General features: G+C 35.8%; 1 non-coding gene across 1 annotated transcript; it reads left to right on the top strand.

The window, feature by feature from the left end:
• Window positions 1-14,022: 14,022 nt before the first annotated feature.
• Window positions 14,023-14,095, top strand: Trnaf-gaa. The gene has a single exon. It is a non-coding gene; the product is annotated as a tRNA-Phe (tRNA).
• The last annotated feature ends 415 nt before the right edge of the window (window positions 14,096-14,510 follow it).

Here is a 14,510-nt window from a genome sequence, read left to right as displayed (position 1 = left end):
TTTGTATAATACTACGCTTCGTCTCCGTGGTCGTAGCTTAATGTCCCAAAGGTTTAAATTTTTCAATAAACTGACCATACAAAAAAGACAACAACAATATTTATTTCACTGGTACACAACATTAGCACTGTCAACAAATAATCTTTAAATTTTGTAATATAATCATCTATAAAACAAATGAATCTAAAAGAACTTGGTCCACTTGGTAGCACTCACTCAACATCTAGCAAAAAATAATAATACTCTGTACTGTTCTCTTCTAAAGTGAAGGGTGAGTGAGGTAACACACGTAGGTACACAAAGATAGGATTTAACACCTCAGTTCCCAGGGTCAATGACCCATTGGTTAGAATGATTAATATCTCTTACTGTACCAACGTTTATGGGCAGTAGTGATCACTTAACAAGTAGCTCATTTGTAAGACTGATATGCCTACTGATATAACATAAGAAGCGTCAACAGTGAAGACTTAATTTAAAATGATTGTCATGAATCCCGTTTAAACCCAAATGGTCTTACATTGGAAATAAATTTGATAATACAGTCCCTTAAATTTTTCTTTAATCAAGTAAAACGACTATTCTCTCCTTGTATCCTATATATCTCCTTACATAAATGCCATTATTTAATAAAAAATAAAAATCAAAGTGAAGACAAAACATAGGTACACAAGTCATCTAATTCCTAACTTAAATATTTGTATGAATATCTTGGATACGTACTTTATTTAATTGAATGTACTTACCTTTATCTCGCTTTAGCGTCTCGTTATTCTCGGAAAGACAATTTACAATGCAATCTGATTTACTTGGATTCTGTGCCACATTGAGTTTCAAGTTTTTCCAACTACTCCCAGAACTACTCATATTAGTGCAATGAACATGTTTAAGTGTTAATAAGCATAGTCTAAGCGTATACTACTTTCGACGATAGTATCTGTGTGAATAAACTTAATCCAAACTTGAGTCAGTATTGTATCTATAGATAGTTTTCCATGAGGTGTTAAAAACATCACTTCTTTCGGCTATACAACGTCTGAACAGATTTGATACTTTTTAAAGGATAATATAGATTGAATTTAATTTAATTATAATTTATATACTTATATAAACTTTTGCATATAATTTTTCAGACTTTATAAAACTCGTATTGGTTTATAATATGTATGTACTGTTTTGGAAATTCTATCTAGTTTTACGCAAGCAACTAATAAAATATTCAAGAGTGGTAAAGAAAACCCCTGAAAAACTATTGGTTCCGGATAATTTCTACACAATCCAAAGTTTACAGTAAGCTATTTGAATGACTTGGAATAACCTCAAGTGAAATAAACCATATACTCTCAGTCTTATTTTCAATAGACATTGTAGCAAAATTAAACGGAAAAAAAGTTCTTATTTAAATATAAATTTTACAGCGTGCCACGTATTGTATTTTAAATTGTATAATCCGAATTCAAATAAAAGTGTCGTAATTTTTTTTACACTCATACTTACATACATATGTATTTATTTAATAATTCAAAAGTACTAAATTCTTACTGGTGGTCAAGAATCTACAAGTAAATATTTCAGTCCTACAAAAAAAACAATTGGATTATAAGGTTCTAGTTCATCAAAGTATTTTCCTCTGTGTGGTTATTTAATACTAGTAGCAAAGAGTATTTATAAATACTTAGTACATATAGAACGTTACATATAGCAATCGACAATTATAAGCAATGCCAAATGGGAGTCGAGATAGCACAGTGGTTAGAACGCGTGCATCTTAACCGATAATTGCGGCGGCCCAGGCAAGCACCGCTGATTCATGTGATTAATTTGTGTTTACAATTCATCTCGTGCTCAACGGAAAACATCGTGAGGAAACCTGAATATGTCGGATTTCATAGAAATTCTGCCACATATGAATTCCATCAACCGGCATTGGAACAGCGTGGTGGAATATGTTCCAAACCTTCTCCTCAAAGGGAGTGGATGCTTTTAGCCCAGCAGTGAAAATTTACAGGTTGCTGTTGTTTGTTGTTTGAAGCAATGCATAATATCAAGATTTATTTATCCACCTCTAAATCGACCTGTGTGTCGTTTTATAGTATCATTTCAAGGTTCCTTGGCTGCCATTATGACGACCGAATTGAACACGATTTGAGTGCTCGAAGTCATTAGCGAGTAACAATCGCGAAATGAGTAGCTATTTTCCATGTTTTTATTCGAATTTTAATGGACGTATCAGAGGCTAGAATGTAAGCTATGGAAAATGCATACGACGTTTTCTTTGTATAACATAATAGGTTGGTTTTGTTTGGATGATTACTTATAGTGAATAGCGTTATTTTTAGTCAGCAGAGTGTTGTATGTATGGCGTGTAAGTCAAATATTATACAGCAATTCCTCGACTTACGTCGTTTCGAACAATGTTTTGACACTATTCCTCAAACATACGTCAATCGTTTCGATCTCCTGCGTAGGACAGTCTCTTGTCGTGAGGTCAATGACAATGCAAGAAGAAAAAAACCGGCCAAGAGCGTGTCGGACACGCACATAAAAGGATTCCGTAGCAATAAGATGGGCCGATCGCTTGACACACAAAAAATATTTTTCGATAATTTTAAAAACCAATGTTTGGATTATCAGTATACATCTCTCCACCAATTTTCGTGGTAATCGGTGCAGAAACGGCGGAGAACGAGCCAGGATAGACAGACGGACAGACAAACGGACACCCAGACGGATAGACAAGACGAAACCATAAGGGTTCCTAGTAGACTACGGAACCCTAAAAACGAAGCAAACTTATATGTGTCGACTTACGTCGTTTCGATTTACGTCGCGTATTTCGAGAATCTAACATGCCATCGAGAACTGGTACAGACATACTGAGAGTATTTAAAATTGCGGATTTATAGGCAGTATAGTATCTTTCAATATACACATCAATTGAACAAAATTTACCGAGTAAGTCGTAATCGTGGTAAGCCTCACAATTATAAGCAAAATGAAACATTTAATTTTATATCTTATACCTTTATTACTCGGCTTAATTTTGCGTGATACGTTTTATCAGCTTACGCAGCATCTGACGCTCGCACTATTTTCACCTGACGCAGCTCCTGCAAAGATACGGAAGATAATTATGTTTTGGCTGTTAATTAAAATGTAAATAAAACGCTTAGTTCTTAAGTAAAATACTTAATATAAAAAAGGAAAATTTGCGTGGGATTGTTTCAGCTGTCGCGTTATCCTGTTGTGAATATAAATATTTATGATCTTCATCCAACATTTACAGGTTTCGCTGAATGTTACATAACATTTAAGCACAAATTAGTACATGAAAATTAACGAAAGTTTACGAGTTATCTGATAGTAAGTGGTCACTACCGCCTACAGACAATAAGTAAGTAACAGCTTGTAAATTTCCCACTGCTGGGCTAAGGCCTCCTCTCCCATTATAAAAGCTTGGAACATATTCAATGACACACCACAGACAATGGTACAAGAAATATTAATAATGCCTTACATTGCCAATGCGCCACCAACCTTGGCAACTAAGATATTATGCCCTACTGCTTGTTAACTAGCTCACTCACGTTTCAAACCAAAACACAGCAATACTGGGTACAGCTTTTTAAAAGCAGATAATGATGATGCAGGTGATGAGTGGGTGGCCCCTCATGTTGACTAGCATAAAGCTCTACCACGGAGCTTGCTCAAATTAGTCAACAATCTTTGGATAATATTAAGAAGTTCCAACCACTGATTAATCCCGGTTCATACAATGCAATCGGAACATGAGGATATATAAAAAAGGCACAATTATTTTTAAATATCGAATATATTATATAAATTGTATTACAGGAACAGCCTGAAAGAGTCCGTCCGCTCAGTAAGGATTATTCCACTAAGATGCTTCGTTGCGTGTTGGTATTTTTAACTATATAATAATATAATTATAAATATACATATATATGTGGTAGAGTGTGGTATACTTGTTGGTCTGATCACAGTTATGTAGTAACAGTAACAGCCTGTAACTTTCCCACAGCTGGGCTGAGGCCTCCTCTTCCATTATTATTTAGCCCAACACATGACAACCAACACTCTAAAGTGCGAGTAATGCTGCGGGCAGTCAAATATACATTTTTAATAAATCATTTTTCAGTCATCAATATTCTAAGGAAGACAACATAATTGACTTAAAGGCTCTAAAACCAGATTTATTATATATTAGTAATATTAACAACGATCATTCTTGAACCTTCTGATTAGAAGGAATTACATTGAAGTTTTTTTGGTTATTGTGGATAACGTTCGATTCCTCATATAAATATATTTGTTCTGGTGTAAGTATCAAGTCACATATTATGATGATAAATAAAGAAAAAAATGTAACAGCCCGTAAATTTATCACTGCTGAGCTAAAGCCTCCTCTCGCATTAAGGAGAGGGTTTGGAACATATTCCACAACTCTGTTCCAATACGGGTTAGTGGAATGCACATGTGGCAGAATCTCGATGAAATTAGATACATGCAGGTTTCCTTGCAATATTATCTGCACCGCCAAAAACGAGATGAATTATAAACACAAATTAAGCACATATATATATAGCAGTGCTTGCCTGGGTTTGAACCCGATATCATCGGGTAAGATGCACGCGTTCTAACCACTGGGCCGCAGTATATCGCAATTATGTATGTGTGTGGTATACATGGTGGTTACGATATTTCTGTTTAACACCGAGCATGTATGTATAAGTTTACTGATGTGTACCAATCGAAGTAGCTAAGCTACTAATCATAGTTTGAGAAATGGAGCTTAGGTTGTTTTGTACTGGTTTTCCGTGTCATATACTATACAGAAATATACGGCAATATTAAATCCAAGATGGCGGATATCACTGCTATAATACTCGGAGGATTAAATTAATCACGTCTCGGATATATTGAAGGATATTTAAACCACTAGTTTCTAAAATAGATGTTTACTTATACTATATATAAACACGTATCAAACTTCTAAGCCTTAATAAACATGAGTGTTTTTGGTATCAAACCTTTAACTGTGATAATTTTTGCTATTTCTTAGTTAGGCTTCAGTATAAAGGCCATGTGAAAGGTTACTCTTTAAAATTTAATTAAATAATAAAAAATTTAATGAATCATTTTTAATTGCTTAAACTTTAAATAAGTAAATTACATTCGAATTAAGCATAAACGAACAAAAATTTTAAATTGAAATAATTAAATCCGTCTGACCCGAACAATTTTCTATGGACGGGATTAAAAGTTTACCGAATTTATGAGGGCGTGGAAACAAGACAATCTGACAAATAGACATGAGAGGATTATATGGGCTTTTTGTTTTATTATAAAATCACAAATGGATGAATCGCTTTAAAGACGAATATATCGAAATCTCTAATAATTATTCATTATTAACATGTATTTTATGCCCGAAAATATAATTATACTAGATGAAAATAAAGCTTGGGTCGGATAAAGTAAAGAATTATATCATATAGACAGTTGTTAATAAAATTGGAGTTTAATATGAAAAGCTTTTTAATATATGCATAAGTGTATATATATGTTTTTGTCTGTCTATTTATTCCGGTTAATTTCTGGAATGGCTCAACTGAATATGAGGGAATTTTCCCTGATAGATAATTTTGTAATCAGGAGTGACTAAGGCTACTTTTATTTAAGAATTGTTAATAACATTTCAAGTTGATTAACTATATAGTATTTCCATTAAGTCTCTGAGGGATCGCACCAGAAATGAGCTAATCCATCAAAGAATTTAGATCGACATAGCTCACCGGATTAGTAAGCTGAAGTGGCAGTGGGCTGGTCATTTTTGTCGCACAACCGATAACCGTTGGGGATAACGTGTTCTACAATGAAGACCGCGTCTCGGTAAACCTAGTGTAGGACGTCTTCAGACACGGTGGAGTGACGATATACCCAAGACGGCAGGCAGGAGCTGGATGCGATTAGCCGGAGAAAGACCACGGTGACGTGTACTTGGAGAGGCCCATGTCCAGCTGTGGACAAAAACGGGCTGATGATGATGATGATAATGTAATATACCTTACCCTTGCACGCAAATGCAAATTATTATTTGGAACACACTGAACGCACCAGTAAAACATTAAGACATGGCTGCCCAATGAACTGTCATGTCATTAACATTGATGTATATCGACTAAAAATCATTATTTTTAACAATCTACAATTGTAGATAGGTTCGATCGTCTATCGTAGATCTGCAGGAAATTATTGATATAGATAGTTTGCAAGTATCACAGTATAAAGACCTCATCTCCTGTTTCTCAATACAATATACTGTTGTTCAGACGATGAGTTATTGGCAAACGATTGACATATATATGTAATATCTAAGCGGGCCACGACATCTTATCATCGATAAATGTTTATTGTCTGTACGCTGATTTGAACTAAGAAATTATTCAACTGGAAACGTTACAACAAGTCATATCAATATACAAGAAAGTAATAAATATTTTGTAATTTTGTTTAACTCTGTGTAATGTACACAGATCTATAATAAAATATTTATAAAAATTACATTTTTGTATAAATATATATTATCTGTGATATTATGCATCTGTCATTTCGATTGACACATCGGAAAAGCGCGGGAAAATAAGAGATATAAAAATGGGCGCGCAGTGAAGAAGGTGTAAGCACAGCGAGCTGATATTTAAATATAATATATGTTTATTTAATCTAATTGGTAAATCGAACTTACATGATACCATTACACTATGTTCATCGACTTTGATGACGTCACATATTTCTATAAAGAATTAAAAAAGAGTAACTACTGAGTTTCTTGCCGGTTCTTCTCGGTAGAATCTACTTTCCGAACCGGTGGTAGCTTCACTTAATTGTAAAATGACGATTCAAAAGTGCTTGTGCAAGCCTATTTCAATAAAGTTTATTTTGATTTAATTTGATTTGATTTATGTATATACATTACCTTATTAAAGTATCTTTATTTCGTTAACTCTGCTTTCTTTCTATAAGCTACTCGACGGATTTTGATAAAGTTTTGCCTTGATATAATTCGTAAATATTTTGTTCAAAATCACTGAATTATAACGCTGTTTATCCATAAATCGGATTCCTTGGGCTTACATGAGTTACGCTGGATAAACCTCAGGAGATAAATCAAAGTAATGTTATATAACATTTTATTACACATTATTTGATGTGGGTCTCTAAATATATACAAAAAATGCCTGTATAGTAATAAAGTCTTGTCATTTATTATAGATTATTAATCACAATTAGCTATTACGACTCAAATTTTGAAAAATTTTCTGTAGCGCTTCGTCAATTAAAATTGAATTTGATAGAGGATGTTTGAATTCTGAGAGAGAACATAGGCTACTTTTTTGGCTAATACCTAACGGTCAACCCCTATAGTTAACCCTACAGAACTACTACATAAGTAACTGTTATATAAATAAAATTAAAAAAAAAAGAAAATCCGACTTCAAACAAAACAGTATTTTAAAATAAATTAAAATGCACTAAAAAGTAATAAAAATAATTGCATATTTAACATATTTTTGAGAGTCCTCCTAGGTAAAATGAAATGAAAAATATTAGACTACTTATAAATAAAATTTTAACAAAAAGAAAAACCGACTTCAAACAAAACACTATTTTAAAACAAATGAATATGCACGAAAAAGTAATAAAAATAATTGCGTATTCAACATATTTTTTAGAGTCTTCCTAAGTTAAATGAAATGAAAAATATTAGACTACTTAAAAGTCGATTAACGATTATATCATGTAGTTATAGTTATTGGTATATTTGGAGCCGGTGTCAGCCACGGTGCCCTTGCCCCAACAATCAAAAGAAAGAAGCGATACGAGCCTCTTGATTGATCCAGTATATTATTGTGTAAAAGGTAATTTGTAAAAAACATATTTGTTAAAGTATTCTCGTATTGTTTTTTGATAGATATACTGTAGCGTTTTATTGGCTGACATCGATTCCAAATATAACAATAATTATAACTACATGATATAATCGTTAATTTATTTTTTGATTTTAAGTGAAGCTGATGTTGACTAACTAATTTTTTTTAATATGGATAGATTAAACGTTCCGTTTATATGAGTCAGAAACTACTTCGAGGACGATTTCAAAGGAAACTTGCGAATAAAGCAAAAATAGACTTTCGAAAATGCGGATTTAATACGTCACGCGGCGTAAACTACAAGGATCCCTCGAAAGAGCTGTAATCGAACTCAGCAAAAAAACTTTGAAAAAGACCAACTATATTTCGTACATCATATGACATCACATGACATACACAAAATTTGATTAAAGATAGTAAGAAATTCTGCCCCATATCGCACCCTAACTGCGAGCCGTATAGGAGTTCCATCACTACATAGTATAAAACAAAGTCGCTTTCTCTGTCCCTATATCTTTAAAACTACGCAACGGATTGTGATGCGGTTTTTATTAATAGACAGTGTAATTCAAGGGGAAGGTTTGTGTATATAATAAAAGAACAATATAGTAAAGAAACAATGACAATTTTAGAAGTTTGCAATGTGATGTCGTAAATAAACAAATTCTTTAGTATATTTAGTATCAGTATTGCACCCGTGAGAAGTCGGGGCGGGTCGCTAGTTGATTATAATATTCGATTATGACAATTACATGAACATAACCACATTCCGGAAGGTGATTCACTGCTTAATATTTTCTTGCTTATGTGTGTCTGTCGCCTGGTAACTTGTTACAAATAAATGAATAGTAGTAATAATAGCAATCGTATTAATTGTAAAAATCTGACAATTTCCCACTGCTGGGCTAAGGCCACCTCTCCATTCGAGGAGAATGCTAGGAGTGTATGCAGTGCCACGCTGATCTAATGTGGGTTGGTGGATACAAATGTATCACGTTGAAATTAAACACATGTTGGTTTCCGAACGATATTTTCCTTCATCGACGTGCTCGAGATCAATTTTAAATACAAATTAAGCACATGAAAATTCAGTGGCGCTTGCCTGGGTTGGAACCCCTAAGCATAAGATGTACGCGATCTAATCACTTGTCTATTCACCATCTCGGCTCCCAAATGAAATAATATATATTACCATAGCTTCATATCGATTTGAGGAATATGTGTTAAACATTACCGATGTTGCCTAACCGGAAACTTCAAGTTACTAAATCAATAAGTATATATATTCGATTCGCTCCAGTATCAAAATAACGCGAAAATTAGCGTCAACGTTAAAGACACGTAATTTTTCAAAGTAACTAATAAACTGGTTCGTACGTGAACGAAATCTGTAGCGCCGTACAAATGTCTCGACTCAATCAACGTCGCTCCCGTCGCCTCTATTTATTATCAGCTTTACCTGCTTCTCTTATGTATATATGTACAAATATACATACTATATAATCATTAGATTGTGTACAAGTATGGCATGAATAATTGATTTTTTTGTATAGGTAGACTCACTGGGAAATGGGTCTTGACTTATGTTGGTACTGTAAGATATAATGATTAGTGAATGATACTGGTGATAAAGAATAAAGTATGATATAAATATAGTTTACATCATTTACATCACTCTGATCCCAATGTAAGTAGATAAAGTACTTGTGGATCGGTTGAAACAGGGTCATTATTGTTCGACGACACCCTCCTCACGGCGATTGGGCGGGACTTCCGGGAGGCGGCTCGCCTCGCCGAAGTCGGAACGGCTCTCACCGTGGACCGAATGGAAATGCTGGGCTTGAGGGTCTCCATATCCAAAACGGAGGCCCTCCTCTTCCACGGTCCACGGAAAGGACCCCCACGAGGTGCGAGTATCACCGTCCACGGGACGGTGATCAAGGTGCAGGCCCAGATGAAGTATCTGGGCCTGATCCTGGACGGTCGATGGAGTTTCGGGCAGCATTTTATCCATCTCGGCCCGAGGCTCATCAACGCCGCCGCCGCTCTTGGTCGCCTCCTTCCGAATGTGGGGGGGCCGGGGTCACTATGCCGGCGTCTCTATTCCGGCGTAGTGAGGTCGATGGCGCTGTACGGTGCCCCGATCTGGATAGATGCCCTCACCACTAAAAATCGGGCCCTGCTGCGCAAGCCGCAGAGGGTCATAGCGGTGAGAGGCATCAGAGGGTACCGTACGGTGTCGTGGACTGCGGCAACACTTCTCGCGGGCGATCCGCCCTGGGAGCTCCAGGCAGAGGTGCTCGCGGAAGTGTACCGGTTCCGGGTCGAGGCGAGGGACCGCGGCGAACCTCCAGGGTCGGCGGAGATCGGGCGGATCAGGGCTCTAGCCCAGCAAGCCCTGATCGTCCGATGGCAGGAAGATCTGGGGTCACCCACGGCGGGCCTAGCGACAGTGGAGGCGATCCGTCCCCACTTGAGTCGCTGGGTCGAGAGGAAGCACGGCACACTGTCGTACAGAATGACGCAGGTACTTACTGGACACGGATGCTTCGGTAAGTACCTGCACGGGATAGCGCGGCGGGAGGAGACACCCTCCTGCCACGAGTGTGGTGCGCCAGTGGATACGGCGTACCACACCCTGTACGAGTGTGCTGCGTGGGGGCCCCAGAAGCACACCCTTGCGGCGACTATGGGCGGAGACCTTTCGCTGCCGAGCATCATCAACGCCATGCTCGGTAGCGAGATGTGCTGGTCGGAGATGCGCTCCTTCTGCGAAAGTGTCATGTCGCAGAAGGAAGCCGCGGAGCGGGAGCGGGAAGAGAGTGCCGCCGCTGACTCGCTCCGCAGAAGACGACCGGGGAGGAGGAAAAGGCGCTACGCGCACCTTCTCCCGCCGCCTCAATAGGCGCCGCAGGGACTAGGGGGGTCCCAGTACCCCGGGAATCACCCCTAGGTGTATGAGGCCCGCATAGGTGGGCCGACCGTCAGGGCGTCACGGTAGCATGCGTAAGCGATCCCGTGGCGTCCATCGAAAGACGCAGAGGGTACCGCTGGTTTTTTAGTGGGTAAACCCGGCGTACTTGGGCGCACTCGGCGTCCAGGGCTCCGGGGAGTCCCACACACCCCCCCACTTTCCATCACGTGGGGGAAGCGCGTAAAGCGTTTTTCCAGCGAGAAAAAAAAAAAAAAAAAAAAAAAAAAAAAAAAAAAAAAAAAAAAAAAAAAAAAGGGTCATTATTGTTCAAAAATTTCATCAAGATGACTATGAGGCTTATAATTAACGGATAGATTTATATAAGCATATTATATTTTATTAATATATATGGATATAAACGATAAAATGAAATAAGATAATATGTTACTCAATCAAATAAAATCTAATAAAATTAAATACTTTGGTTAAGAATGTTATGTACATAATAAGGAGAACGTTTTACACAATACGTTTTAATTAAATACCTCAAATGTTAAGCTAAATAGCGTAAATTAAAAGCTACGTGCGAAAATTCAAATATTTTTATTTGAGCTGCATTAATTTATTTTTCAATCGCCTTATTTATTCAGTAACGATTGGAATACTTTACAAACTTTTTCTTTTGTATTTGGGATAAAGTTTTGGAATCCATTAGCCGAGCAGTTTACCAAGTTTTGTATTTTTAATACTTATATTAAAATCAAAGGTCATATATAAAGCGAGGGGAAGAAATTTATCAATGTTTTAATGCCCTTCGAAATAGATAGCCTTCGGTTCCTACTTTGGCCTTGATATAACTTATGTAACATTTAAATAGGATTATTTGTTTTCTTATATATAACTATATATACAATAAGTACATAAGCCTCAAATTAATATAACTTATAAATAATATTAAATAATAATCCAGATTGCATATTACATTTGGCGACCTCCGTGGTCGAGTAGTGTGTACACCGGTTTTCATGGGTACGCCACTCCGAGGTCCCGGGTTTGATGTCGAAAAAATTCATTAGTTTTCTATATTGTCTTGGGTCTGGGTGTTTGTGGCACAAGTACTTAGCTACTCATATCGGGATCAGAGTAATGCATGTAATGTTGTCCAATACTTATTTATATTTGTACAGTCAATACCGATCGAGAACGGCATATTGCGCAATGATTTGATGTTTAGATTCAAAAGGTACTAAGAGTTTAAGACTTGATAAATGAAAGAATTTGAAAATTGACGATTGTTACACATTTAAAACTATGTACCCGACTGTACATATATATAAATGAAAATATTAATGTTATTTTGTCTGCAGCTGTAGTCCATTCAATCGCAAATGTATGCCTACTTCAACTGTAAGTTCTTAAGAATTTAAAATTAGTACCGCGCCTTCAATGCGGAGGCAGGCTTTACGACCCATAAACACTAAAATTGCATTTAGTTTTGATTCGAGTTACGTGAGACTATGAGACTTGCGGAGTACTTTGTTTCATTAATGGTTTTGTTTTGTTTTGAAAAGTTTAGTATTTGAATTAATTTGACACTAGGGAATGAAATTAAGAATGTGTATTTTGAATTAGTTGACTCCTCAGTAATATTTATATAACTTAAATATTTCGCTGATTACTGTAATATATTTTGTATGATATGATGTTTATGAGGCGAGATGGCCCAGTGGTTAGTACGCGTGATGTCGCGGCTAGAGATAGGTTCACTATATTTTCTAAGGATTCAAGTTTACGCATTACTAAATGTTACAGATACACAGCCAAAGATATTATGTTATATTAGAATGAATCAAAAGTTATCAAAAGTTACCTTATGTTAATACCAATAAAATATTCAAAACATATAAATTGAACAAGTAACCAATTAAGCGACATAGCTGTACAGACACGCCCTATTCGTGTATGTAATGTATATGTAATGTAATGTATATCTCTTAGGAATTTTAAGGAAATTGCTTTCACATGAGATAGCATTGTAGGCAGGAAATTACTGGAAATACATATAGATAGCTAGTTGTAGTCTGCGTCTTCACTCGCGTTTTAGAGTTGGTTAAAAAAGTACCCTACTTCCTTCATTAAGGTACGAGCTGAGACCACATAAAATTCGTTTTTGATTTGGCTGTGAAGTATTTCTGAATTTATATCATACGTAATTTTTTGTCTCGCACAACCACTCTCTGGAACCAGCTTTTAACGGCGATTTTCCCGAGCTGATATGGCTTGGGAATCTTGACGAGAGCCTACCTTTCTTAAAGCAGAGCCACGCATTTGCAAAATATCCGATCCATCAGGTGTGCCTCCTACTCGTTCGCCAACTATCACATTTCTAAAACAGTATAAACATACCAGTAAAGTTAAATACAATACGTCTATAGAAACTTGTATTATACAGAGAGCAACTATCTTAAAGCTTTTAAATAAAATACTTAATCTGAATTCAAAACGAATAGTAAACACTTAATGGAAATTGCTTTTTGATGAAACGCTCTCGATAGCCGTTTTTAAGACACTTAACCTGAATGACTTGACGGGTTAATCGACTTTTATTAATAATGCTTTCAACGATTCGTTAGTTATTCAAAGTTGATTTTGGCACATCCTTAATAAATTACTCGATCGTTGTAATCGATTAGAAAGTTTCAGTAAAACATTCTGTATTTAGGATGTTTAATTTTGAAACTGGTGTTATCTGGATTTATCGAGATTCTTTTATAACAACAGTGAAGTCTGAAGTGTTATTGTTTTGAGAGACATAGTATCTTGGCCTAGTTTCGAAATAAATTTGGTTTAAGATTTTAAATTAACAGTTATTATATACGAATGTCTTGTTCACGAGACTATAGATGTTGTCGAAATATCGAGGTCCAACGGATAAAAATAAAAAAACATATTCCGTAATTAATAACTGTAATAAATGTGGTTTTTCGTTAATTATTATTGATACGTTAATTATTGGGAATTACACTGGCTCACTCATCCTTCAAACCGGAACACAGACAATACTACCGAGTATGCCGTTTAAGTTTAATATTCCAAATATTACTGTGAAGGTGTAATTTAATTCTTAACTAATATTTCGAACGGCAACGTATAGCCGAAATAGCTCAGTTGGGAGAGCGTTAGACTGAAGATCTAAAGGTCCCTGGTTCGATCCCGGGTTTCGGCAATTCGTTTTGTTTCAATTTTCAATTTCAAAACTATTATAACACAGTAACTTTTTTATGCATACATATATATATTCATTATTTAAAGACAATAAGGACTTAAGTTTCTTTTTTTGTAATATTATTTTTTTATTAAAATTTCACCACATGAATGTAACGTCGTTATAGATCAAACTAATTAAGAAAAAAGAATAATTCAAACTGCTTATTAATATTATAAATATGGGAAGGTGAGTTTGTTTTTTTTGTTACGCTATCAGTTCATGATATCATAAAAAATTGCATACATCTGTTACAGAGCAGATCATGAAGTAGCTTGACCTCCAAAACAAGTATAATATATCGATTTTCTTTATTTGTATTTTTGTACGCACCTACAAATTAAAATGCAAGTCCGATTCTAGAAAATACTTTAAC

Source organism: Vanessa cardui, chromosome 2 (assembly GCF_905220365.1).
Source record: "Vanessa cardui chromosome 2, ilVanCard2.1, whole genome shotgun sequence".
NCBI classification, from domain to species: domain Eukaryota; kingdom Metazoa; phylum Arthropoda; class Insecta; order Lepidoptera; family Nymphalidae; genus Vanessa; species Vanessa cardui.
The sequence above is the reverse complement of the archived record's forward strand: the minus strand, read 5'-3'. Positions and strand labels throughout refer to the sequence as shown.